Source organism: Dipodomys merriami, unplaced genomic scaffold, assembly GCF_024711535.1.
Source record: "Dipodomys merriami isolate MVZ:Mamm:240054 unplaced genomic scaffold, mDipMer1.0.p SCAF_3, whole genome shotgun sequence".
NCBI classification, from domain to species: domain Eukaryota; kingdom Metazoa; phylum Chordata; class Mammalia; order Rodentia; family Heteromyidae; genus Dipodomys; species Dipodomys merriami.
Window position 1 is genome coordinate 74,696,971 of NW_027204492.1, and position 14,864 is coordinate 74,711,834.

Below are 14,864 nucleotides of genomic sequence, written 5' to 3' on the forward strand. Positions count from 1 at the left end.
GAATGAAATTGTATGATTCAGTGCCATTTTACATATTTACAGTGCTGTGCAACCTTTACCTGACGTAGTTCCAAAACATTTTTGTCACCTCAAAAATATAAAAACAAACTGCTCATTAAATAGCCCATAATAATCACCGATCTATACTCTGTGTCTATGGGTTTACCAATCTGGGATATTTCATATAAATGAAATAATATGTGACCTTTTGCTTCTGGCTTCTTTCATTTAGCACGATGTTTTCAAGGTTTATGTGTTGTAGCACATTGTCAGCAGATCATTCCTTTTTACAGCTAATATTCTATTCTATACAGGCAAACATCACATTTTATTTAGCCATTCAAGAAGAATATATATTTGTCTAATATACCTAGTGCTGCTGAGAGCATTTATGTACAAGTATATGCTCATCAGTCTTTTGGAATCTCTGTGTTTGTGTGTGTGTGTGTGTGTGTGTGTGTGTGTGCTCATCAGTCTTTTGGAATCTGTGTGTGTGTGTGTGTGTGTGTGTGTGTGTGTGTGTGTGTGTGTGTGTGTGTGTGTGTATCTGGGTCTTCTTAAAGTAGTACAAACGCAAGATCTTACAGCCTCAGCCTCCAGACTGGAGGGATTACAGGTATAGAATATTATGTTTATTTTAAGGAATGAGCACCAGCCGCACCATTTTATATTTCCTCTGGCAGTGTACACAGGCCCAATATCTCCATATTCTCACCAACACTTGTCATTTTCTAGGGGTTTTTTTGTTGTTGCTAAAATTCTAGCTATCTCACTGAAGTTGAAGTAGTATTTCATTTTGGACTGACATGTAGTTCCTTAATGACTAATTATCTTAAGCATCATTTCAAGTAGTTGTTGGCTATTTGTATATTTATTTGAAGAAATGTCTAAGTATTTTGCTGGTTTAAGTTTTTTAATTTAAGTTTAATTATCTTGAAGTAGTTGTATAAAGGAGTTGCCATTTAACCAAGGAGTTTATGAATACAATGCATCTTAATCATGTCACGCCTTTCAACATTCTCACCCATCCCTTCCTTACACACCTTTCCCTCACTCTTCTTAATTTTGTAGAATATTCACTGGATTCTGGTCTGCATATTTTCCTCTTCTATTCTTTATTTGTCTACCCCTTTCCTCTTTCCTCTTTCCTCTTGACTCATCCCACTCCTTTTGAGTACCTGCTTCCAGGTGTTTTTATTTGATGAACTTTGATTTAGACTCTCTAAGGAATTACACTATTTGAGATTGCCCTTGAATCTACCATATTTTAGTTAATAAATTTGTATTCACTTGCATACAATCTAACATATTTACTTGTTACACTGTACGCTATATCTAGCTTCCACATATAAGGGAAAAACATGGATCCTTTGTCTCTCTAGGCCTGACTTATTTCACTTAACATAATATTTTCCAAGTCTTTCCATTTCTTTACAAATGGTACAATGTAATTTTTTCTAATGGATGATCAAAATTCCATTATATGTATGTGTGTGTATATATAGACATAAATACATACATACGTCTACATGCATGTATCTCACATTTTCTTGGTACATTTTTCCATTGAAGGACATCTGGGCTGATTCTGTACCTTGGCACCTTGATTATGGTGAATAGTGCTTCAAGAAACATGGATATGCTAGTGCCTTTGCTATAACCTGGTTTTGTAATCTTTTGGGTAAATGCCCAAGAGTGGAATTACTACTGTTATTAATTTTTTATTTTCTGCTTACTACTGTAGTTCTTTGATATATTTTGGATACCAGATGTTTGGAAGATAGATGATTTGCAACTATTTTTCTCACTCCATAGGTTGTCTTTTCATTTTCTTGATAAGTTTCTTTAATACACAAGATTTTTTTTTGGTCAGTCATGGGGCTTGAACTCTGGGCCTGGGTGCTGTCCCTCAATCAAGGCGAGTGCTCTACCACTTGAGCCACAGCAGTGGCTTTTCCTTGCTTATGTGGTTCTGAGGAATCAAACCCAGGGCCTCATGCATGCAAGGCAAGCACTCTACCACTGAGCCACCTTCCCAGCCCCAATACATAAGATTTTTATTTTAGGCCAGGCGCCAGTAGCTCATGTCTGTAATCCTATCTACTCAGGAGACTTTCCTGCCCAGGCAGGAGACTTTTAACTCCAATTAATCACCAGAAAGTGGCACCGTGTCTCAAAGTGGTAGAGTACTAGCCTTGAGCAAAACTGCTCAGGGACAGTGCCCAGGCCCTGAGTTCAAGATCCACAACTGACACCCCCCATTTAATTCTATTCGGATCTATGATCCATTTGGAGCTAATTTTTATGTTATGAAGTATGACCTCACTTCATCCTTTTGCATGTAGATCTAGTTTGTTTATGATTGGTTGAAATCTAGTCCCATACTGAATTAGCTTTTACCATTGACTGCAGAAATCAATTAGCCATAAATGTAAAGGTCTATTTCTGGACTCTAAATTCTATTACATTGATATTATATATACATAATATTTATATTTGTGTGTATTTGTATGTTAATAGCACAATGTGAGTACAAATTTGGTCTTTTCCAATACTGGTTAGTTAACCTAGGTCTCATATTTCTCTATAAATTTTAGGATCAGCCTGTAAATTTGTGTGAAATCCAACCAGGATTTTGACAGGAGTTGTATTGAATCTGTAGCCCTTATGATCTTAATGTCTTCATAATATTATTATCTTATTAAGTTTTCTGATCTGTAAACATGGGATCTCACTGTAATTTGTGATTTAAAGTTAGAACTACTGTATAATTACTTTAAAATATGAAATCAAAAGTATTTTAACAGCTTTATTAAGACCATCAAGTTCACTCCTATTAAGTGTATAAGAATATGATCTTAGATAAATTTATTGTTTTAAAACCATCACCATAATCTAGTTTTAGAGTATTTGTATCTCTCTAATAAGATCCCTTTCACTGGTTTACAGTTAATCCCCATTCTTAACCCTGAGCCAAGTGGCCCTTAATCAATTTTCTATGTATAGGTTTGTCTTTCTAGACATTTCATATAAATGAAATTACATAGCATTACATACATAGATGCACATAGCATATGGTCCTTTCTTTCTAGTTTCTTTCACTTAACATGATTGGGGGGGGGTGGCGCATGCATGCCAATACTTGGGCTTTAACTCAGGGCCTCATACTCTTGCTTGGCTTTTTTGCTCATGGCTGGTGCTCTACCATTTGAGCCATACATCCAGTTCCTAGCATGATCTATTTTAAGATTGTCTTTAATTGAGGGCCATCTGGGTTGATTCCATATCTTGGCAATGGTAAACAATTCTAAAATGAACACAGTTGTGCCGGTGGCAACTTTAGTGCAGCCTTGCTTGTGGTCATTTGGGTAAATACCCAAGAGTGGAATTTCTGGGTCACTGGGAAGCTCTATGCTTAGTTTTTTGAGGAACCTTCATACTGTTTTCCAGAGTGATTGCACAAATTTACATTCCCACCAACAGTGTAATAATGGTCCCTTTTGGCCACATCCCCCACCAGCATTTGTTATTGTTAGTTTTTTTGACAATGGCCATTCTAACTGAGGTAAGGTAAAATCTCAATGTTGTTTTAATTTGCATTTCTTTTATGGCCAGAGATGTTGAACATTTCTTCCTGTGTCTGTTGGCCATTCTCAGTTCTTCTGAGAAGTTTCTCTTTAAGACTTTAGTCCATTTATTAATTGGGCTGTTTCTTTGAGGGTTTATTTTGGGGGATTTAATTTTCTGAGCTCTAAGTATATTTTAGAGATAGTTGGTAAAAATCTTCTCTGTGAGCTTTCTATTGCTCTTGTTAGCTATGTCCTTTGCCATGCAGAAACTCTTCAGTTTGATGCAATCCCATTTATCCAGTCTTTCTTTGATTTGTTGTGATTCTGCATCTTTACTGGGGAAGGTTAGACCATGCCTAGGAGCCCTAGTATGGCGATGAATGGATCAAGAAAATGTGACACACACACACACACACAGAGAGAGAGAGAGAGAGAGAGAGAGAGAGAGAGAGAGAGAGAGAGAGAGAGAGAGAGAGAGAGAGAGAGAAAGAGAGAGAGAGAGAGAAACATAGTTTGCATTGTTTCCCTCTATTGTAGTAGCTTGAATGTGCCTATAAATCTACATATAAACACACTGGATGGTAAAAAAAATACACTGGGACATAAATTATACAGGTCTCTAGGCATTCACACACAGTGAGACCAAAGAGACCAAAGGATGATATTTGTAGGAGAGAAACACAAAGCCACAATAGCTATGTGCATCTGATCATATAAAATAATATTTATGGAAATAAACTCCAGGAAATGGAAACGAGTTTTTTTTCTTTGTTGCTGTTTTTGTTTTCTTTTCCTTTTGTCTTGTTTGTTCATGTATCTGTCTTTGGGCAGGTGAGGGGAGCACAGAAACCATGGGACAAGGATGAGCAAATGGCAGCAGTGATACTCACTAGACACTAAGCTAAAAATGAACTTTAAAACTTCTGGGTAGGGAGTCTGGAAGCCTGAGTAGTTGGAGAAGGTGTTGGCTGCTGCACGTCAGGTGTGCTCTATGGATCATGTGCTGCCATGTATGCCTGAACTACCTGAAATGCAAATTTGGGAAGACTTTACCATCTAAATGCTTAGCTGGATTAAGTGCCTGATGAGGATGGTTTTGCAACAAGTTGGAATAAGCATGCAATCGGTACTTTGGTCTGGAAAGCCATATGGTTCATCTCGAAGTATCGTAAGGAAAATTGGTACTAACTTATCTCTGATTCAGTGTCCAAGAGTTCAGTTTCAGCTTACCAGCCATGAGAAAGAATGGAGTCCCAAACACCCAGATGAGGATGCAGTGGCATCTTTTGCTGATGTTGGATGGGTGGCCACAGAAGAAGGAGAGTGCTCAACAAGACTAAGGACAGAAGTCACGTCAAAACCACCCCATCAGGACTGCCTTCCTTACCTTGAGAAGTCCCCAAGCAGGCAGATTTCTTTACCAAACTTGTCTCAAGACGATCTTCCACTGAAGACTGCAGCACTGGCCAATGAGGAAGCACTGCAGAAGATCTCTGCACTTGAAAATGAGCTCGCTGCTCTGCGAGCTCAGATTGCCAAAATTGTGACCCTGCAAGAGCAGCAAAATCTCGTTACAGGTTACTTAGAATCTACCACATCTGTTACCACAGTCCCTCCTCCTCCTTTTCTGCCTCCACCTCCACCCCCACCTCCACCTCCACCTCCCCCTCTACCAGGACTCCACCAAAGTATGTCTGCTATTGACTTGATTAAATCATGAAGAGAACAGAAAGCCAGTGCTGGAAAGACTTTAACTAGCAGCCCAAAGAATCCTGACAAGCCAAATATGCTAGAAATCCTTAAAGATATGAACAGTGTGAAACTTCAGTCAGTCAAGAGGTCAGAGAAAGATGTAAAGCCCAAGCCAGTGGATGCCATGGACCCTGCCACTCTATAAGAGTGGCTATAAGCAGAGGCTCTGAAAAAGAAATTTGCTTATCGGTATCAAAACAATAGTCCAGGTGAAACTGAAAAAGGAGTTGCAAAGTCTGAGTCAGAGGCTACCTCAGAGACAATTTTGTTTGGGCCACATATGTTGAAGTCTACAGGGAAAATGAAGGCTTTAATTGAAAATGTTTCAAACTCTTAAAGGACAATGAGCTGAGAAAGACTGTCCTGATTTAGCTGGTTTAGTTGGTTTGTGAGGGCTGTTTTAGCTAGTAGAAATCAACACTATTTAGTAAATACCTGACTTCAGAATTCCTTGGTCTCCTTTTTAACCTAATTAGTGGATTAAGTACTAGTGAAAGCACCGTAAGTTTGGTTTTGCTTTTATGAGATGGTCAGTTCTGGAACTTCCCTTAACATACATGTATTTTGACATGTTTAATCTATAGCCAAGGTATTCAGGGTTCCAGGCTTGAAAACATTTGTAAGATTTCAGAACATAGAAAAAGATATTTGTGGATGTTACTGTGCATTTTTAATTCTTAACACTAATTTATCTGTACAGGTGTTTTATAGGCATGTGTTTGGATATAGAAGTTGATGTAAAAGTTAGTAATGAATGCTGGCCATGAGGGTACTGCTGTCTTCCCTTGTATTCAGTGAGCATTTACTGAGTCGTGAGGAAACAGCTGATATAACCAAGTTACTGTGAAATATTTGAGATTGAAGTCTTGTCTTGAACAGAACTTCTATCTTAGATTCTCTCTCCCAGTTTTTTGGAGCTGAGTTTTACATAGGAACTGGAGGATGTTCACTTCTGAAATCCCAATGCTTCCTGTTAGGACGAAGATGAGGACTAGGAAAGCTACTTACCCCTCAGTGCCATCCATTGTTGATGGGCTTTTCAAGTAGTGACAAATCAAATTATTAAATTACTTAAGTAAAAACCAGAATGTACCATCTTTTTCTTTTCAGTTTAATAAATGGCATCATAAAAAAAAAAAAAAACTTCTGGGTAGGGAGAAGAGGGAAAAACTGGGAGAGAGTGAGGGAAAGGGAGACATTGTTAAAAAAGAAATGTATTCTTTCTGGGCACAGATGGTTCACACTTATAATCCTAGCTACTCAGAAGGCTGAGATCTGAGGATCACGGTTCAAAGCCAGTCTGGACAGAAAAGTCCATGAGACTCTTATCTCCAATTAAAAAGCTTGAAGTGGTACTGTGGTTTAAGTGATAGAGTCTTGAGCAAAAAGGAGCTCAGGGACGGTGCCTAGGCCTAGAGTTCAAGCCTTAGGACTGGCTTAAAAAAAAAAAAAAGACCTGTCCTCTTATTCTGACTTATATAACTGTAAGCCCTGTATACATCACCTTTACAATAACAATTAAAATGTGTTAAAAAGTTTATCTTACAGGGCAATTTTATATGTAAATGTAACAAAAACAAGTAGAATAGGATTCCTATATACCTCATTTTTGTCCCTATTAACACCTTGTATTCGCATGGTACTTATTACAGTATTGATATATTATTATTAACTAAATTCTGCAATGTGAATTTTATTATACTGTTTTTTGGTTATTTTGAAAGAAGGTTTTGTTGAGCCTATACCTATAATCCTTCCAAGTGGGAGGCAGAGGAATAGAGGTGTGTGTGTGTTACTAGGCCTGAGTCATTAGAGTTCACTCATAGTGTTACACAGTTCTTTGATTTCTGGAAAATGTATGCTGTCATATATTTCACATTACAGAATCATACAGGATAGTGCCACTGTCCTAGGAACCCCTTTTCCTCCCTTTTCCTCTTCTCCCTTCTCCTTCCTTCCATCCTAAGTTCTTGACCACCAAAAATCTCTTCTTCTCTCTCTAGTTTTGCCTATTCTAGAATGTCAAATAGAATCATATAGAATGTAGCCTTTTCAGATTGGATTCTTTCATTTAACAATTTCTATTTTAAATTTCTTCCACGTCATTTCATGGCTTAATAAGTCATTTTAATTGTTGAATCGTATTTCGTTAGATGAATGTCACAGTTTATCTTCTCCTCTACTGATGGGCATTTTGGTTGCTTCTAGATTTTTGGCAACTGTGATTAAAGGTGCCATAAATATATAACTCACTCGAGTCAATTGGGTAAATAGTGGGAGCATGTTTACAAGAAATAATGACTTTGACCTTTATTTGTGTGCATATTTTGGAATTTCATTCTTTTCTAGCCCTGAATTATATTATATTCCATCATCTGCATGTACCACTCCCTATTTATTCATGTACTAGTTGATAGATACATGGCTTGTTCCACTTCCTGGCTACAGTAAATAAATAGAGCTGCTATGAACATCTGTGATCAAGTCTTGGTGCAGATGCATGTTTTCATTTCAGCTATGTAGATACCTAGGAGTGGAACTGAGGGGGGTATGTGACAAATTTATGCTTAGCCTCTTAGGAAATTATCATACCATTTTCCAGAGTAGCTATACTCTTGTCCATTCCCATCAGCCATATTTAAATGTTGCATTTCCTGTTTCTTAACATCCTAACCAACTTTTATTGTCTATTCTGTTAAAATATGCATCTAGTGAATGAGTAGTGGTATCTCATGGTATTTTGTTGTAACTTCTGTACTAGGATTTGAACTTTGAACTCTGGGCCTTACACTTTCTAGACAGATGCTCTACCACTTGACCCATTCCCTCATCTCTCTTTTACTTTAGTTATTTTTTAGATAGAGTACAGAGTCTTGAGTTTTGCTGAGGGTAAGCCTTGGACCTCAATCCTCCTTCCTGAAACTCCTGAATTGATGGGAATTAAGTACATATACTCCCCCCCCCCCCCACATACATAGCTTCACCATTAAGATGAGGTCTCAAAGTTTTTGCCTTAAACTATGATCCTTCCAACCATATCTAAGATTGTAAGTATGAGTCCCAGACTTTTCATGATGGTTCAAATTTGCATTTCCCTAAAGATGAATGATACCAACAATTTTCTCATGTGTTTATTAGCCATTTATGTATTTTCTTTGATGAAATATCTATTCAAATCTTTCATCCATTTCTAAATTGGGATGTCTGTCTTCATATTTTTGTTTCTAGAGGTTGAATACAGGGCCTAGCAAGAACTTCACCACTTGAGCTATACAATTAGTCCTTTTGTTTCTATTTTGTTTTTGAGACTTTTGCAAACGTTATCCAGATTTGCTTAAGCTTTCTGCCTCTGACTCCCTACTAGCTGGGATTAGAGGCATATGTTTCCATGCCCAGCTGTTTGTTTGCCTTCCTATAGTTGAGTAGATCTTTCTACATCCAGATATAAGAATTATTTGCAAATATTTTCTCATACTCTGTGGCTCATCTTTTCATTTGTATAATGAAGTTTTAAATTTTGGTGAAGTACAAGTTATCAAATTTGGTTTATAGATCATGTTTTTGTTGTTAAGAAACAAACCTATCCAATATCTCAGTGATTTTCTACCTCAATAATTTTCTCCTGTGTTTTCATCTAAAGAATTCATAGTTTTATCACCTACATTTAGGTCTCATTCATTTGGAGGCAATTTTTGTGTATGGTATGTGGAAATCAAATTGTCTTGGCAGCATTTAAAAATCTTATATGGTTTCATAGATTTGAAACCAAACTTTTTCAAACTTTATTTGTAAAAACTATTCTTTCTGGGGCTGGGAAGTTGGCTCAGTGGTAGAGGGCTTGCCTTGCATGCACGAGGCCCCAAGTTTTATTCTTCAGCACCACATAAGCATAAAAAGCCAGACGTGGCCTTGAACTTACTATGTAACCCAGGATAGCCATAAATTTGTCATCCTCCTGCCTCTGTTTCCTGAGTACTGGGATTAGAGGCATGCACTAACTACCATGCCTCATTTCAGTATTTCATCTTAATACACTAAAAACTGAATGGGACTTCAAGGCATCTCTTTCTGCCATTTTCTACCTTACTAGCTACTTACTAGCTTAAGGATATGGCATGCATGTAGTCCATCCTCACTTTTATACACATGGCAGACTCTGCTAATGAGTAATTACTTTCTCAGTAAGCCAAGATGAAGCATCAGATTTTGTTTTGGCAGTCCTAGGATTGAACTCAAGTCCTAGTGCTTGGTAGCCAAGTGCTCCACCATAGTTTTTTCTTTAGCTAGAATAAACTATATTTCACCACCATACTTCTATCTCCACCTCCTGAGTGGCTGGGATTATAGCTGCATGCCACTTTCACATTTGGCCTAGAATCTCTTTTAATGTGGCCCTTATGCAGGCCTGGCCGAAGAATGGCAGTGGGGCGGGGGGTACTAGAAGGGGTGGCTTCAAGAATTATTTTAAGAGGTACAATCATAAAGATGTGGAGATCATGGTAGCTACTATAACCTCATGGAGATGTAACATATTCCTAGTTCCCATAGCTGAGCCACTCTGGGCTCAATGGTCCTGGAACCAAGCCATTTCACAATTCCATAGCCCAGCATATAAGTATTCACCCTAGAATGTCACACTCTCACATTCTGCCTGTCAACTCGTTTTCCCATGTCTCACCATAGCTCAAATGGGCACTACCATGAAGTCTTTCCCCAGGCCTCCATGTGGGTGAGCTATTTCCTGCATGTGTTCTGCCAGTTCTGCCCTCTCTCACAGCATTAATATACCACACAACACTACATTTATCTCTTCATGGGCTGCTCGGTCTAATCACAAGTTGAGAGCATCTTAAGATCATGCCACATATCTTCATTTTCTCTGCAATTCTAGTGTCTAGCAGTATCCAGGACATAACAAGTTGTCAGTGTGACAAATCTTGAGGAGGAGAAAATCATTGCAGGTAATACCATTGACCCAGACAAAAGTTTGCTATAGCACTCTTGACTTAAACAACTTCTCTATACATCCCACTGCCAATCTTAAATCAGACTCAAATCTTTTGTACCCCAGATTATTGTCATAACCTACTTGATCCCTTATATTAGCTCCTTCTTTCAACAAACACCTACAGAATATCTACTGCATGTTTTCTGTTCTAAGCACTGAGACCAAACATGTGTCCCCTGGAGCTTGTTTTCTAGGAGGAGCAAACACAGCCATCATAATGAAACATTTGTATACAGCTCTGACCATGCCACTCTTCAGAACATTCATTAGCTCCCCATTGTTTCCAATCTAAAACATGGAACATGGTACCAGCAATACTGACACTTGTTACCACCAGGTCTTTTTATTTTTTTAATTTTGTTATCCTTTTTTTAAATAAGTTTTTTTATTGTGAAAATACTGTACAGAGGGGTTACAATCACATGACCAAGGTAATGAGTACATTTCTTATCAAGCATTGTTGCCTCCTCCTTTGTTTTTCCCCTACCATCCCTTCCCTCCCATCTCCACAACTACATTCCCCCTCTCCCCCCCAACACCTGCCTAAATTGTGAAGTTCGTTTTTTGACATAGCGTCTTGTACATGTCTTTGTTGCAATGGGTCAACCTGTATCCCTATTTAAACAATTTGTTTTTTCCCTTCCGCTCCCCAAATTATACCAACATCAAATACAGTGAAAATAGGGGTTATACCGTGGGGGAGGGACATACAAAGCAACAAAAAAAATTACATGGTACCTTAAAAGTATGTTATAAAACAGGGCTGGGAAGATGGCTCAGTGGTAGAGCGCTTGCCTTGCATGCATGAGGCCCTGGATTCGATTCCTCAGCACCACATAAGAAAAAAGCCGGAGTGACGCTGTGGCTCAAGTGGTAGAGCGCTAGCCTTGAGCTGAAGAGCTGAGGGACAGTGCCCAGGCCCAGAGTTCAGGCCCCACAACCGGCCCCCCCCAAAAAACAAAAAACAAAAACAAAAGTATGTTAGAAACAATAGCAAGAAAAAAAAAACCACTTGTGTCCTTATCTTGGGATTCATTTCCCTTAACATCATCTTATCTGATCCACCAGGTCTTTTCTTCTCTCCCTGACTTGACTTGGCTTTTGTGAATCCTTTTACCTGGAATGACTTACCCTTTCTGTTCTTACATGATGAGCTCGAATTTTTCTTGTCTTTCTTATCTCTCTCCCTCACCCCTACCCCCCCCTCTCTCTCTCTGTCCCTCTCCCTCCCTCTCTCCCCCCTCTCTCTGTGCTAGTGCTGGAGCTTTAACTCAGGGCTGGGTGCTATCCCTTAGCTTTTTTGCTCAAGGCTGGTGCTCTACCACTTGAGCCACAGCTCCATTTCCAGCTGGTTAACTGGAGATAAGAGTCTCATGTACTTTTATGCCTGGGCTGTCTGCAAACTAGAATCCTCAGATCTCAGCCTTCTGAGAAGCTTACAGACATGGAAATTACAGGTGTTAGCCACTGTTGCACAGCTCTTTTTTATTTATTTTCTATTTTTTATATTTTTGCAATACTGGGGTTTGAAGCCAGGGGCTCACATATGTTATGCAGGTACTCCTACCATGGAGCTACACTCTCAGTTCCTATTTCTTCTTCAGGACACTTGATTTGGGATGCCTACTTCTCTTGCCTCAGCAGGGTGTTTCTGGTCAGTGTCACCTAATCATATCTTGCGTATGCCTCTTCATACAACTCCTTTTCATTTTTTGTTTCTGTGTACATTTTTCTCTACTAGGTTGTACTCATGGAGGATAGAAGGAGTCCTATACATCTTCCTAATTCCATGGTCTTCATGGACTTCCTCCAGTGTACAACACATACTAGATATTCAGTAAACATCAGCAATGCCCTCTGCCCACCACAACTTCCCCCAAACTGCTCTTCTCCCTAGATTCCTAAACCACTTTCAACCTGGCAACCTTAGAGTCAATTTCTATTCTTCTATCTTTCTCTCTCTGATAAATGTGCTTCATCAGTCCTCCCTCTGGCTTTCTTTCCTATTTCCTCTGCTGCTGTCCTTATTCTTCCCCCCTCTCCCGATTGACTGTACCTGTGTTCCTGCCTCACTCCCTGGATTTCATCCTCCATTCTACTGTCAGAGTTATTTTTGTCAGAGATAAATCTGATTGTGTCACTTCCCTGCTTAATGATCTTTTCTGGCTTCCCATTGTCTCCAGAAGAAAATCCAAATAGAAGGTACAGTATACAAGGTCCTTGAGGATTCAGTCCTCCTCTAAATTCCCAGTTGCCTCTCCTTCCAGGGACCCAGACAAATTTTAGACTGAGCCATACTGAACTCTTGACATGTCTCGTTTTCCTTCTCCTTTCCTTCTGTGTCTGCCTAGTATGAAACTCAGTTCAAGTGCTTTGACAGTTTGAATCCCTCCACAAAATCTGCTGAGAAGCCATCCCGGCAGCTAAATTTTTAGTGCCTTTATGTATGTGCTTCCTTGGGACCATTCATTACCTCATGCTGGTGTGCTAGTTTATATGTCACTCTCTCCTGGCTGACTCTAAGCTTCCTAAGTGAAGGAGAGGTGCCAGTGTGTTCTGTCTTTGTATATTCAATGCCTGGAGTCACTACCTGGGACATATTACATACTTGAAGACTGAAATAAATGTTGATGTAAGGAAGCATCTCCTAAACTTCAGCAATGCTGATCACTTTGCATAGTAAAATCTAAGGCCACTAATTTACTATGTGTCAGAAGGCCTGACATAAAGTAAGTGCTCAGTAGATATTGAATTAATGAATGAAGTGCCCCTTCCTGATGTCTTAACCCTAAGTGCAGATTATTAGCCCCTGCTGCCAGTCTCCATTAGACTGTACTTCTCTGCTACAATATTTGCTTCACTGCACTATCCATGTGATTGTCTCTTCTACCTCCTTAAGAAGAGATGTTTGCCTGCTCATCTCTATTTCAGGTCCTTAACATACTGTCAGCTATACAAAGGATGCTCAGGAAGCATTTGTTGAATGAATAAATGGAAGAATGAGAAGTCAAGACTTATGGGGGTTGACATAGACCTGGGTGGCTGTCATAGACAGAAACTAGACTTTGTTATGTCCACAAGAGGCAAAAGATTGAGGAAGAACAGTGGCATTAGTTTATCTCAACAGAAGGAAGAATTTTGTTAGCATTATTTAAAAGGGCTTGAAAATGAAATGTGTGGCATGAGGGGGAAGTGAGATCCCTGAAGCTGGAGGGCACTGGGTAGTGATGAAAGGGAGGGTGTTTCAACAACAGCAAGGACAACAGGGGTGGAGTTATAGTTGGGGGTGGGTGGTGACCTAAATAACTATTATCTATGCATGAGGTCACTGCTTTGCCATGTACCACACCATTCTTAGCCAGCCTGGCATACTTTGTTGCTCACCTTTGCGGGGGAAGGGTCATCCTACTCATGTCCTTACACTGAATTACTCTCAAGACATCAGACACATAGTAGATACATGGCAACTATTGATTTGTATGACTGTCCAAAGATCTAAAAACCTCTCTTACTCTCTGGCTCAAGGATCTTTGCTAAATGAAGTTAAATTGACTTCAGGGGTTCAGTGTAGATCCTAACATTCATTCATGATCTCTAGGCATACAAGGTACTGGGAGAGAGAAACCAGCATGTACCTTTTCTTCTAAAAGTTTAGGTATCAGGATAGATATGAAAACAGCAAGTGCCATACTTGTATTAGATGCTTACTTAGAACAGTGCCGTTAGGTGGTAAGCACTTGCAGAAGGATAAACAGTGGCTTCCAAAGATGTCCATGTCTTTGTGTGTATGTGTATGTTTTCATACACAGTGCTAGGGATAGAGCTTGACCGATACTAGGCACAAGATCTACAACTAGCCATGGTATCCTCATCCCTGGAGTCCATAAATGTTACAAATGTGGTTAAAAGACGTCTGCATATGGGATTAAGTTAAGGATGAAAAGGTAGAGAATGAAAAGGTAGCAATGTCTGGGTAGGCTTGTATGTAATCACCAACAGTTACTGGGAAGGAGGCTAAGGGTGAGAAGGTGGCCAGGTGGTAAAAGCAGAGGGAAAGGGAGCAAAAAAGCCATGTTACTGTTTATGAAGGAGGAGAACACAGGCTATGGGAAAGGACCATAGCTGCAGAGACTAGAAAGGCCTTGACCAACAACTTGCTTTTAGTTCCCAAAACTTCACTTCAGACTACTAGCCTCCACAACTATATGAGAATACATTTTTTGTGGTTTTAAACCATTAAACTGGTGGTAACTTGTTATAGTTCCTCTTTTCTCTGTGGGGGGGGGGGGGTCGGTCATGGGGCTAGGCCTGGGCACTGTCCCTGAGCTCTTCAGCTCAAGGCTAGCACTCTACTACTTGAGCCACAGCACCACTTCTTGATTTTTCTGTTTATGTGGTGCTGAGGAATCAAACCCAGGGCCTCATACAAGTGAGACAAGCACTCTACCACTGAGCCACCTTCCCAGCCCCTAGTAACTTGTTATAGAAGCAATAGTAAATTAATATATCATTCAAGAAATATTTTTGAATAAGTA

The 14,864-nt window shown here is 39.4% G+C and overlaps 1 pseudogene; it reads left to right on the forward strand.

Annotated features, from left to right (window-relative positions):
• Positions 1-4,551: 4,551 nt before the first annotated feature.
• On the forward strand, positions 4,552-5,690 carry LOC138840291 (mitochondrial fission regulator 1 pseudogene; annotated as a pseudogene).
• Positions 5,691-14,864: the final 9,174 nt, after the last annotated feature.